This window comes from Vulpes vulpes, chromosome 4 (assembly GCF_048418805.1).
Source record: "Vulpes vulpes isolate BD-2025 chromosome 4, VulVul3, whole genome shotgun sequence".
Taxonomy (NCBI): Eukaryota; Metazoa; Chordata; class Mammalia; order Carnivora; family Canidae; genus Vulpes; species Vulpes vulpes.
In genome coordinates this window covers 74,806,826-74,820,913 of record NC_132783.1, presented here as the reverse complement: position 1 = coordinate 74,820,913, position 14,088 = coordinate 74,806,826, and the positions used below count along the sequence as shown (strand labels likewise).

General features: G+C 35.5%; 1 protein-coding gene across 3 annotated transcripts in view; it reads left to right on the top strand.

Moving 5' to 3' along the window:
- The window catches only part of JMJD1C (jumonji domain containing 1C), a 324,083-nt gene that overhangs the window by 112,743 nt on the left and 197,252 nt on the right, over positions 1 to 14,088 (top strand). The window contains exon 1 of one of the 3 annotated variants that reach the window (XM_072756130.1): positions 7,347 to 7,391. The exons of the other annotated variants lie outside the window; for them this stretch is intronic. The gene's annotated coding sequence lies outside the window, so the exon portion shown is untranslated. Of the gene's footprint in view, positions 1 to 7,346; positions 7,392 to 14,088 lie in introns of those variants that run through there. 3 annotated transcript variants of the gene reach the window in all.

Below are 14,088 nucleotides of genomic sequence, written 5' to 3'. Positions count from 1 at the left end.
TGTATTTCTGTGCATTGATTTTGCATCTTGTGATCTTACTGAACTCATTTATCAGTTCTAGTAGGGTGTTTTTTTTGGGGGGGGGGGTCATTAGAGTTTGCTATATATATAGTATTATATCATCTACAGATCATGAAAGTTTAACTTTTTCCTTACCAATGTGGATGCCTTTTATTCCTTTTTTCTTGTCTAATTGCTGTGGCTAGGATTTCCAGTACTATGTTGAATAAAAGTGGTGAGAATGGACATCCTTTTCTTGTTCCTGACCTTAGGAGAAAAGGTGACATCCCCTCGCCCCCACCCCATTGAGTATGATGTTAGTTGTGTGTTTTTCATATATGGAAATTATTATGTTGAGGTATTTTAAACCTCAACCTATTTTGTTGAGGGTTTTTTCATAAGTAGATGATGTTATACTTTGTTAAATGCTTTTTTTGCATCTATTGAAATGATCATATAGTTCTTATCCTTTTTCCAGTTGATGTGTTGTGTCACATTGATTGACTTGCTAATCCTGAACCACTCGGCATCCCAGAAATAAATCCCACTGATCATGGTGAATGATTTTCCCTCCCTGCCTCCCTCCCTCCCTTCTTCTTCTTTTTTTTTTTTTTCTTTAAGGATTTTATTTTTTACTTTTAAGTAATCTCTACACTCAAAATCATAACCCTGAAATCCGGAGTCACATGTACTACTGATTAAAACAGCCAGATTGCCTCTCTGAATGATTTTCTTAATGTATTGTTAGATTTGGTTTGCTAATATTTTGTTGAGGATTTTTACATCTGTGTTCATCAGAGATATTAGCCTGTAATTCTCTTTTTCTGTGGTATCTTTATCTTGTTTTGGTATTAGAGTAATGCTGACCTCATAGAATGAAATTGGAAGTTTTCCTTCCTCTTTTATTTTTTGTAATAGTTTGAGAAGAATGGGGATTAACTCTTCTCTAAGTGTTTGGTAGTATTCACCTGTGAAGCCCTCTGGTCTTGCATTTTTTTGTTGTTGTTGTTGGGAATTTTTGATTATCAAGTCAGTATTATTGCTGGTAATCAGTTTGTTCAAATTTTTTATTCTTGCTTCAGTTTTGGTAGGTTATGTTTCTAGGTATTTGTCCATTTCTAATAGGTTGTCCAATTTGTTGGCATATAAGTTTTCATAATACTCTCCTGTAATCCTTTGTATTTCTGAATTTTTGGTTGTTATTCACCTCCGTCATTTCTGATTTTGTTTCATTGAATCTTCTGTTTTTCTGTGATCATTCTGGCTAGAGGTTTATCAATTTTTTTTAAAATTTATTCATGTGAGACACACAGAAGCAGAGACATAGGCAGAGGGAGAAGCATGTTCGCTGCAGGGAGCCCAGTGTGGGACTTGATTCCAGGACCCCAGGATCTTGCCCTGAGCTGAAAGCAGACAGATACTCAACCACTGAGCCACCCAGGCATCATCCCAATCAATTTTGTTTTATCAGCCTTTTAAAAGAACCAGCTCCTGGTTTTATTGATCTGTTCTATTGTGTTTTTAAAATTTTCTATATTCTTTACCTGTGCTTTGATCTTTATTAAATCTCCTTCCGTTGGCTGGGCTTGGGTTTTGTTCTTTTTTTTTTTTTAACTCCCTACCTGTAGGGTTAGGTTATTTGAGATTTTTCTTGTTTCTTGAAGTAGGCCCATATTGCTATAAACTTCCCTCTTAGAATTGCTTTTGCTGCATCTGAAATATTTTGGACTGTTGCATTTTCATTTGTGTTTCTTCCATGTAATTTTTTCTTTTTTTATTTCTTGGTTGACCTATTCATTGTTTAGAAATATGTTATTTAACTTCCAGATATTTGTGCTCTTTTCAGGGTTGCTCTTTTGTTTTGATTTGATTTTTGATGGTTGACTTCTAGTTTCATAGCATTGTGGTCAGAAAAGCATGGTATGACTTTGATCTTTTTTTAGTTTGTTGAATCTTATTTTGTCACCTAATTAATACATGATCTATTCTGGAGAATGTTCCAGGTGTACTTGAAAAGGATGTGTATTATGCTGTTTTAGGATGGAATGTTCTGAATATATCTGTTAGATTCATCTGGTCCAGTGTGTCATTCAAAGCTACTATTTACTTGTTGATGTTGTTTGGAGGCAGGCTGGTTTGGGAGGACCCACAAAGTGTGTGTGTGGCATGCAGAGCATGCAGTTTTAACAAGATATGTATAGGTCTTCTACCACCAGACTGAGATCCCACAAAACACAGGGGTCAGGAGATGTGCTGTTGGCAAGGTTCGCGTTGGTCTTCCAGGTGAGGGACCTACAGCTCCACGACTAGGCAAGTATGACTGTAAAGGGCGGATCCACAAAAGCCTGGGGGGCAGGGCTTGGTGTAGCAAGTAGTTGAATGTTGGTGTTGTGTTGGCTGTGTGTTTATGCTGGTGGCAGAGAAGGGAAATGGCACCTGCCAGCTCCTTTGTTCCTGGGGGAGTCTCTCAGTGATTTCTGCCTCTTTGGGATAGGCTCTCAGATTAGTAAATCATTCTTCCTCCCATATGCCATAGGCATTTTTCAAACTGCTGCTTCTACACTATATCTCTATGGCAGTTGTGCTGTCTTTTTAATGACAGGTACTCAGATTCCTGTTGCCTTCCAGCCTTTCCAAAAACTGAGCTGCTGATTTTTTAAATTCCAGGCTTAAAGTCCTGCTGATTGTAAGAGCTAAGGAAATTTGGCCCCTCTAGATTTCAAAGCCAAATTTATGGGGATTGGTCTTACGCTTGCAGGCTTCCCAGTCTGGTAGTCTGTTTCTCTCCCTTCCGCGCACCAGTGGGTCACCTCCCAGATAGATGGTCCTGCGGTGTGTTTAACTCCCTACCATGTCTCTGCCCTTCCTCCCCTCTTTGATGTAGCCTTTTTTTTTTTTTTTTTCTTTTTTTACCTTTAGCTGTGGAATTTATTCTGCCAGTCTTCAGGTCATTTTATGGCTTACACTAATGTCTGTGTTACCTAGTTGTATCCATGGGAGGAGGTGAGCTTATTAGGGTCCTCCTACTCCACCGTCTTCCCAGCTTCTCCCAATATATTATCTATCTTTAGAAAAAAAGTGCTAACTGAAGGAAGGGCAGTATGATATGTTGGGAAAGTAATTAGAAGTTTGGACTGCTAATTTGTAGTCCTGACTCTGTTATTAACTATGTACATGTCTTTGGATCCTTATGGAACATGTCTCTAATTTTTCATATGGCCCTTGGTATTTTCAGTGGTTCCCAAAATCACATATACTATCAGTTTCATACCTGTTCACCTATTCTTCCTTTCTTTCAGGAACACTGTGTTTTTTTTGTTGGTACATTTTTTTACTTTACAAATGTTAGTCTATATTAGACTAAGTTGAGATGAATAAAATATATGTGTTGATTTAGGAGAGATTCATAACTGTGTTAAACTGTGGATGCTTTTTTGTTCATTTACCAAGTTCATTTAGCAAATAATTTCCAATGCATAGAAGCCATCAAGTATATGTGATTAAATTTGTGCCTGGATGAAGTAACATGTTGTTTTATGTGATGGGTTTTTGGAGTCATTCATCAATCGTTAAAACATATTAAATCTGGAACAGGTAGGTCTACTACTCATTGATTTTTCTGATAGATATTTGACAGTACTTTCAAGCATTCAGAAAGGGGGCTGTGAGACTTTTTACTCTTTCTACAGTCATTTTTTTCAGTTATAAGTGGTTCCTCAATGGCCATACTTTTTTTTTTTTTTTAATTTTTATTTATTTATGGTAGTCACAGAGAGAGAGAGAGAGGCAGAGACACAGGCAGAGGGAGAAGCAGGCTCCATACACCGGGAGCCTGATGTGGGATTTGATCCCGGGTCTCCAGGATCGCGCCCTGGGCCAAAGGCAAGCGCCAAACCACTGCGCCACCCAGGGATCCCCGGCCATACTTTTGAAATACTAACAATACTTATTAAACTTTAGGAATTTCTGAAATTAATATGCATGGCAGAGAGGGAACATTAAAAACAAACATTTAAAAATTATGTTTCCAAAATATCTAGGGTAGATAAAAATCTAAAAACTAGATAAACTTGTATCTTACCATACTTCTAATATAGTTACAATTTTTTAGTTTGATGAATACCTGATGTTTTTTTATCACGACTAATAGAGACTTTTTGGTTACCTACTTTAGTATATATTGACTTAATTTTTTGGAAAATATTTTATATATTGTATAATAATGCATTATTGTATTTCCTCCCTTTATTTAGTTTTCTGTGTACTTGTCACTAATTTAATCACATAGTCCCCAAATTTTATAAAATCTTTTCATTGCATTTAAGAACGTGTATTAGATATCCTGTCCATTTTATCTTCTTTATATAATCTTTCTGGAGGCTTTATAATTGTATTCTCCAGACCACTTGTGATCTTGTTTTGCCATCATACTGGTGATTCCCTTGCCTCTTTTTTTTTTTTGTGATTTTTTTTTTCTGGCTTCCATGTCTTGGTGGAATAGATCATTCAGTAATCTCTTTAAAAAGAATTATCTGTCAGGTTACCTGGCATAGTCAGAAGAGCATGCAGACTCTTGATATCGGGGTCGTGAATTCAAGTCCCATGTTGGGTGTGGAGCCTACTAAATAAAAAAAAAGAAAGACTGCCTCCCTTCCCCCTAAAAGACATTAAAAAAAATTTATTCGTGAGGACACACAGAGAAAGAGGCAGAGACATAGGCAGAGGGAGAAAGCAGGCTCCATGCAGGGAGCCTGGTACGGGACTCGATCCTGGGACCCCAGGATCATGCCCTGAGCTGGAAGGCAGATGCTCAACTGCTGAGCCACCCACGTGAACCAAAAAGACATTTTTTGATGGCCTGTTCATTTCATTGATCTGTAAAATTTTTTAAGATTTTATTTTTTAAGTAATTTCTACACATGTCATGCTAGAACTTATAACCTTAAGATGAAGAGTCATATGTTCTAACTGAGCTAGTCAAGTGCCTTGAAAGGATCTGTATTTCAGCTCAAACTTGACTCATATCTAACTGAATATAGAATTCTGGATTCAAGATTGGAAATGATTTTTCCTCAGAATTTTGAAAGCATTGATCTAATGTCTTTCAGGGTCTGGTGTTGCTTTTGAGAGGTCCTGCAATTTTGCTTTTTTAATATTCTAAAGAAGCAGGTGGGATCTTATCTTCTCTTTTGTTTGTGCTTTAAAATTTCACCATAACATTCCTAGATGTTCATCTCTGCATCTGAATGCTTGTTAGCTTTTTAGGAGTTGCTTTTCAGTCTGGGAACTTTGAGTTTCAGTTCTGGGAAATCTTAGTGAATTGTTTCTTTAGTTTCTTCTTTTGTAGTTTTTTTTTCTCTTTTCCAAAACTTTCGTTTTGTCATATGGGACTGCACTAGTCTTCTTTTTACAATTTTTTTTTCTCCTGTGTTCTTTCTAGTGTATTTAGTGGGAAAATTTTTACAACTTTATATTCTGAATCTTCTATTGAGTTATTCATTTCTGCCATCATAGTTTAATTTCCTAAAATGTTCTTGTTTTCCAGCAGTTATTTTTTGATAGCTTTCTATTTCTGTATTTTGATTGTTACATTTATCTTATTGATGAATATTAATATTAGGGTTTTTTTTTCTCCTTTCAGAGTTTTGTTGTCTTCCAGTCACTTTTTTCTCTGTGTAATTTAGTCTCTGCATTTTAAATTTGACATTTTCCTCATATGAAATATATGATGATTCTGACTACTCAGATTTAATAGCTTTTACATTAAAAAACACGTTAGGAGCTCTGAGCACATGGACAGGGTTTGTGGACTGTACTTTTACTGTTTTGAGATCAGCCTGCTTTTTTAGGGAACACCTAATGTCACTGTATTTCAGTGTGCTTTTTGTTACACTGGTCAAGTTTCCCAGAGATTTCTGCCAATCTTTTCGCTCTCAAAGTTTATATGCATTGAGGTAAACCAACAAAACCAGACATTGCAGGAGGGCTTTGGTTCCCAGCATTTTTATTTCATTATGTAAACTTTCACTTGATTTTCTTGCTTCAGGAGCAGTCTCTACCTTCAGCTTGCTTTAATATGCTCCCTTATTCATAAACCCTCCAGTAACCTTTTTCTCGGGGGAAAAACCTCCCTTTCTAACAAAATGAGAGAGGAGGTACTTGCTAGGCTAGAGCCAGGGAGAGATCAGTGTGTCTAGCTGCCGCTTAAACAACTAATATCATTCTTATTAGCCCTTTCCTCTCAACCAATATTAAACCATTCTGGGCTTCTGGGGTGCTTGGGTGACTCAGTTGGTTAGTTGTGTGATTCTTGATTTTGGCTTAGGTCATGACCTCAGGGTCATGTTGAGCTCCACACTGAGTGTGGAGCCTGCTTGAGATTCTCTCTCTCTCTCTCCCAAAAAAAAAGAATTAAATACTAAAATATTGTGGGCTTCTGTGTTGTAAATTGGAGTGTTTATCAGCTTTCCTTAGTTCTGGTTTTAGCTTCATCCTTTTATTTCATGAAGTCAGCTTCTACTGCTATTGCTATTATTTTAATATTAGTTGATTCTGCTAATTTTTTCAGTCTGTTGAAAATTTTCAGAGTCTTCATTTTATCATTCAACATGTTAACTGTTATTCTTTGCATCCTGTTGAGTCAGCTGAGTATCTTGATTAAAGTATGAGGTTCGAGTCCTGTGAATTACTTTTGAAGACGTTGAATCAGTTTTACTTTAGTTCTTGGTTAACACTGTAAACTGTGGGTTTTTTAATCCAGTTATGGGTACCAAGTTATCCTATATTATTAATGAGCTTACATAGTTTTTATTTTATTCCTCAAGGTATTTTTCAGGACCTTTCCCTATATAATTTTTAAAATCTAAAAAAAAAAAAAAATCTAGTGTATTAGTTATACTGGCCTCCCTAAAAAGAAGAAGTTTATTGATAGAGAAAAAATGTAACATCACTATAGGGAAATAAAATTTGCCCTTGGTGTAACTTTCTCCTTTTTTATTGCTTACAAGCCCACTTACAAGTAGTAGTTTTTGTACTTTGAACGTAGATCAACATCAGTGGATCATCAAAACCCTTTGCAACTCAGAGTCTTTGTTTGATACACAGTTTTCTAAGAAAAAAAAAGTTTCTCCGTTTCCCAAATCAGTGCACTTTAGAAATTGTTTTCTTACGATGTTTTACATATTATACACACTAGAGTTGCATGTCTAATTCAGACTTGTGATTATTTAGGCTCTGTAGACAAAAACTAATTTAGAAAGTTAGCTAGGTGTTCTCTTACTGTCTTCTTTACTCATTTCAACTTCATTTACTTTTTAACTATGTTTCTTCTACCTTTTCCAGTTTTCTACTCAATTCTCCTTGGTGGAGAAGATGGATGCAAAAGAGGAGGTGTGAGTAGTTCTTTATTCTCTCTGCATCTGTTAACATTACATCATCTTTCCCATGCAGTATTCTTGTTTCTTCTTAGTTCGTCCTCTTACATTTATACAACCAGTAGGCCTATTTGGTTTTCCTTTGTATCATTTATAAAATGTAGTCTATTTTGACAATATTATAAATAAATAAGGTTTATGATATTAATTCATAAATATTATTAGTTACATTTCCCTCCTTCCATTATTTATATATGTCCTTTTAAAATCTGACTTCAGAAAACCCTATATTAGCTATATTGTTTCACTCATCAACTTCATTTATTCAATCCACTGACATTTATTAAATTCCCAGAGTATATCATATATCAGGCCCTGAGAAATAAGATAGTTGATATTACTTTTACTAGTAGAGTTCATACTTTCATAGGTAATATCTCCTCCCATTTCTTATTAGAATTATCCATATTTATATAATTAAAATTATAACTTTTGCTTTTTGGTCTCCAATATACATTGTTGAATACTCTTTTCTTTTTTGAGCTATGTGTGGTGTTTTAAAAGTAGATTCAGGTTTGAGTTCTGGCTCTGCTGAATGTTTGTAATTTTGGATAAATCATGTAATCTTTCTGGGTTTTATATTTCTCAGACATAAATTATACTTAGTATCTACTTCATAGAGTGAATTGAGAGGATTTAGATGTTAAAATGAATTGAAAGGAGTGTACATACATGTACTATATAAACTTCTTAAATTTAAGGAGCTATACTGTGGTATTTTTAAAAAGATTTTACTTACTTGTTTGACAGAGAAAGAGCACACAAGCAGGGGGAGCAGCAGGCAGAGAGAGAGGAAGGCAGAGGAAGAGGGAGGAGCAGGCTTCCTGCTGAGCAGGGAGTCCATGTGGGGCTTGATGTAGGGCTTGATCCCAGGACCCTGGGGTCATAACCTGAGCCGAAGGCAGATGTTTAACTGACTGAGCCACCCAGGTGCCCCTATACTGTGATATTTTTGTAAGGATTGCTATCTAGATATTTATTGCAATCCTTTTGAAATATGATTTTATGTCTCTTTGGATACAACTGTATCATATTGATCCTTATCTAATGCAACTAGTAAATAGCAATGACTCATATTTTTGGATTGAATTTCCTAAACAATGGACCTAGAACAAGTGTTAATAAGGTTCCTATTTCTTTTTATATGTGTGTACTGCCTCTTGGTCCCAATTCTGACATAACAGTGACAAATATGTGTGCACCTGATAGCATAGCTTCAAAATAACATGAAGCAAAATTTTACAGAATCACAGAAATTACATATAGGTAGTTTTGCATTACCAAGATAGGTAGAAATCTTTAACACCCTTTCCATAGCAGTTGGTAGAATAACTACATAAAAAGCTAGGAAAGACATTGAAGATTTGACAGACATTATCATTCATCTTGATTTAATTGATGTTTATAGAACAATACACTTCATGTTGCAGCTAATACACATTCTTTTCAAGTGCGCATGGTATGTTTATCAAAAGAGAGTATGCTGGGTCATGAAATCTAAATAAATTTAAAAGGATGGAAATAACACAAGAGTATGTTCTTGGATCATAGTGGAGTTAAATTAGAATAGGGAAAAAAAGTTCAAATGTTTGGATATTAATACCCACGTGTGGGTCAAAGAAGAAATCACAAGGGAAATTAGATGTCATTGTGAACTGAATGATAATGACAGTACTGCATATCAGAATGTGTAGATACATCTTCTTGGTTTAGAGAGACATCTGTATCTTTAAATGCTTATATTAGGATGGAAAATAAAGTCAATGACCCAGGGGTTTACCTTAAGAGAGAAAAATAAGAGCAAATAAAACCCAACTAAGAACATGGCAGGAAATAAAGATAAGAGTAGATCAATGTGAGGCACCTGGGTGGCTCAGTCAGTTAAGCATCCAACTCTTAATTGCAGCTCGGGTCATGATCTCCCTGTTGGGCTCCACACTGGGGGTGGAACCTGCTTAAGATTCTCTTTTCTCTCTCTTCCGACCCACCCCCCCTTCTAACAAAGAATAGTTCTGAGTTCTTTTGCATCCATCTTCTCCACCAAGGAGAATTGAGTAGAAAACTGGAAAAGGTAGAAGAAACATAGTTAAAAAGTAAATGAAGTTGAAATGAGTAAAGAAGACAGTAAGAGAATACCTAGCTAACTTTCTAAATTAGTTTTTGTCTACAGAGCCTAAATAATCACAAGTCTGAATTAGACAGTCAACTCTAGTGTGTATAATATGTAAATGAAGTTGCATATAAAAGGGAAAAAGTGAATGAAACTATACTGAGGTAATAATTTTCACCTGTCAGATTCTTCCTCACTTTCCCTCTCCTTTCGTATCAGCAGCATAGCCATTTGGTGAGCCTATGGAGAAATAGGCACTTTCTCACAGATTATCTATTGGAATACAAAGTAATACAGCCTCATATATTGGGAAAGTGGGCAATATCTAGCTAAATTAAATATTCATTTACTCTTTGATCTAGTAAATCTCACTCCTAGGCATATATCCCAAGCATAGATTGGCATAAATACAAAATGACATGTGCACAAGGCTACATTCATTGTAGCACTGTTTATAATAGCAAAAGACTGAAAGGACACAAGTATTCATCAGTAGAGTTCTGATTGAATAAAATATAGTTCACTTATCCAGTGGAGTATTATATAGGTATAAAAGCAAATGAAGAGCTCCTTCTGTACCTTAATAGCCAATTTATATTATGTGTTAAAACTAAGATACAGAAAAGTTCATTAAGTATGTTTCTGTTTATCTAACTAAATATATTTGTGTATATGTCCATTTCTAATTTTATTTTTTAATTTAGGAATTAATAAAAACTATTCCACTATAGGGAATAGGAATAGAAGGAATAGCTAGAGTTCTGCAAATATTTCTTGTTTTCTAGGTGTGATGTTGAGACCATATAAATGTTTTACATAACTCTAAAACAGAGTTTTAATTATTTAAAAAAAAAAATCTAAAAAGTGAAAGCAAAATGAAACAAAGAAGCCTGAGTGGTATAATTATAGGAAGGAACTATTTTAAGTGATTTTAAAACACAGTAATTTGATTGTATATGCCTGGTGGATTTTATCCTGAGGACAGAAGAACAATGTAAAAACTTTAAATGGTTTTCATTAATCATAGTCTTATTATTATTATTCCCAAACTGTTGTATATATATTGTGCAACAAGGCAAATGATTTTTTTTAAGGCAAATGATTTTAATTATGTTGGTGACATTTTATAACAAGAATCACATATAGAATGGGAGAAGAAAGGAATAGAAATATAAGATCAACATAATTTTTTGAAACCTGCAGAATTTTATTTGGGAGAATCAATAAAAAGTAATACTAGCTCTTACCACAATGAAAGGTCTAGATAAAATGCCAGCTCAGAAGAAATGAGCACTCCTTAGAACCCAGACTGTTGTCTCTGAATGCTGTTTTCCAGTAAAAAGTACCAGAGTTCTTTGGGTATATGGTTTATTTCAGGGTCTGGGGCAGGAGATGGACAAGATGATCTTGGGATATTTTGTTATACCAGAAGCAAGAAAGCTATTAAAACTACTAAGGTCTGTCTACACGACTCAGAAACTAATTAAAGAGGCTCTCACAGGCCAAATATGGGAAAATTTGACAATAATAGAAATAAACAACTACAGTAATTTGAAGCATGCTATATTTATTTAAATCTAAGAGTTTATAGTCATCCCTCCCCTAAAACACACATTCTTGGGCAGCCCGGGTGGCTCAGCAGTTTAGTGCCGCCTGCAGCCCAGGGCCTGATCCTGGAGACCTGGGATCGAGTCCAGCGGTCGGGCTCCCTGCATGGAGCCTGCTTCTCCCTCTGCCTGTGTCTCTGCCATTCTCTTTCTCTCTCCCTCTGTCTCATGAATAAATAAATAAAATCATTAAAAGAAAAAAGAAAAACACATTCTCTTTGTTTACTATTCTGGGAGGTTAAAATACCAACTCATTATTTCAAAAATTCATAAAAATCAAGTGTTTATCCTTCCTCTTCTAAACAAACTACTTTTTTGAAACCAAAGATTTGATAAAAATTTCCACTTAAAAGAGACAGTGTATATAATGAAGACATAAAATTAGAGTGTCACATTTTTGCAGCTCTCAGTGAAATACATACTGCATTTCGGCATTGTTCATCCTTGGCTGATATTATCACAGATACAAGACAGTATGTATATGGTCCTTGATGAAAAACACAGTACCATGTATCAGGTTGTCTTCTCTATGGATTCTGAATTTGATTAAGACTCTAAATTCAGGGAAGCCTGGGTGGCTCAGTGGTTTAGCGCCGCCTTCAGCCCAGGGCAAGGTCCTGGAGTTCCAGAGGTCGGGCTCCCTGCATGGAGCCTGCTTCTCCTCTGTCTTATGTCTCTCTCTCTGTGTGTCTCATGAATAAATAAATAAAATCTTAAAAAAAAAAAGACTATAAATTCAACAATTACAGAAAATTACAAGGACAGAGGAATATGTTTAAAAATGCCTCAGGGGCATAGTTAGCAAATACTGGTAATTGAAGACTGCATGGAATAAGTGACTTCATTTCTTTAACAAAGAAGTTGTTGGAGGAAAAGAGATAAAAACCTTATAGATAAAAGGAGATATAAGTTTCATGTCAACCAGTTGCAGTAAGTGTAAGTTATTATCTTAATTTGAACAAACTGAATAGGAAGAAAAGGTCCATGCTGGGAAACTTGAATACTGAGTGATAACAGATAATTTTGGAGAATTATTAATTTTTAGTTGAAACAAGATTGACCGTGAGATAAAAATTGTTGGACCTGGGTAATGGGCACATGGGAATCCATTTAGTTATTGTCTCTACAAAAAAAAATTTTTTTTTCAAAATAGCTTTTTATATACAGGCATACCTCAGAGATTCTGTGCAATCAATTCCAGACCACTAAATATAGTAAATATTGCAATAAAGTGAGCTAAATGAATTTTTTGGCTTCCTAGTGCATATAAAAGTTACATTTACACTATACTGTAGTCTGTTGTCTAAAATAAGCAATGTACATGCCTTAATTTCAAAATACTTTGTTGCTGAAAAATGCTAACCATCATCTGAACTTTTAGCTAGTTATAATCTTTTGCTAGTAGAGGGTCTTCCTTGTTGATAGCTGCTGACTGATAAGGTGGTGGTTCCTAAAGTTTGGGTGACTTTGGCAGTTTCTTAAAGTAAGATAATGAAGTTTGCTACATCTATTGACTCTTCCTTTGAGGAAGAATTCTCTAGCATGTGATGTTGTTTGATAACATTTTACTCAGAGTAGAACTTCTTTCAGAATTGGAATCAGTCCTCTCAAACCCTGCTGCTACTTTATCAACTGAGTTTATGTGATATTTTGAATCCTTTGTTGTCATTTCAGCAGTCTTCATGACATCTTCACCAGGAGTATTTCCACCTCATGAAACCACTTTCTTTGCTTATCTATAAGAAGCAACTCCTCATTCATTTAGTTCTGTCATGAGATAGCAACAGTTCAGTCCCATCTTCAGTCTCCGCTTCTAGTTCTTTTCCTGTTTTCACCACATTTGCAGTTACTTCTGCTGAAGTCTTGAACCCTTCAAAGTCATCCATGAGGGTTGGAATCAACTTCTTCTAAACTTCTGTTAATGTTGATATTTTGACTTCTTCCCACAAATTACAGTTGTTCTTAATGGCATCTAGAATGGTAAATTCTTTTTGGAAGATCTGTTAACTTTGTCCAGATTCACCAGAGGAATCACCATCTGTGACAGGTATAGCCTTATGAAAATGTATTTCTTAAGTAATAAGACTTGACAGTCAAAATGACTCCCTGATGCATGGGCTACAGAATGGATGTTATGCTAACAGGTTAGAAAACAACATTAATCTTGTACATCTCCATTAAAGCTCTTGGATGACCACAGGTGCATTGTCAATGAGCAGTAATATTTTAAAAGGAAAATTTTTCTGAGCTTTAAGTCTCAACTGGGGACTTAAAAATAACAGTAAACCATGTTGTAAACAGATATGCTGTTGTCCAGGCCTTGTTGTCCCATTCATAGAGCACAGGCAGAAGAGATTTAACATAATTCTTAAGGACCCTGGGATTTTCATAATGTTGAGCATTGGCTTCAATTCAGTTACTAGCTGCATTAGCGCCTAACAAAAGAATCAGCCTATCTTGAAAGGTTTGAAGCCAGGCATTGACTTCTCCTCTCTAGCTATGAAAGTCTTAGATGGCTTATTTACCAATAGAAGGCTATTTTGCCACCATTGAAAATCTTTTGTTTAATGTAGCCATCTTCATTATCTTAGCTAGATCTTCTGGAAAACTTGCATATTCTTCTAGGTAAGTTCTTACTGCTTTCTTCACCTTGTACTTACATGTTTTGAAGAGGGCTTTTTTCCCTTAAGCCTCATGGACCAACCTCTGCTAGCTTCAAACTTCTCTTGTGCAGCTTCTTCACCTCTCCCAGTCTTAATTAGAATTGAAGAGAGTTAGGGCCCTGCTCTGGATTAGGCTTGGGCTTCAGGGAATGTTGTATCTGGTTTGGTCTTCTATTCAAACCACTAAAACTTTTATATCAGCAATTAAGGGTGTTTTTGCTTTGTTACTATTCATGTCTTCACTGGAGTATCACTTTTAATTTCCTTCAGGGACT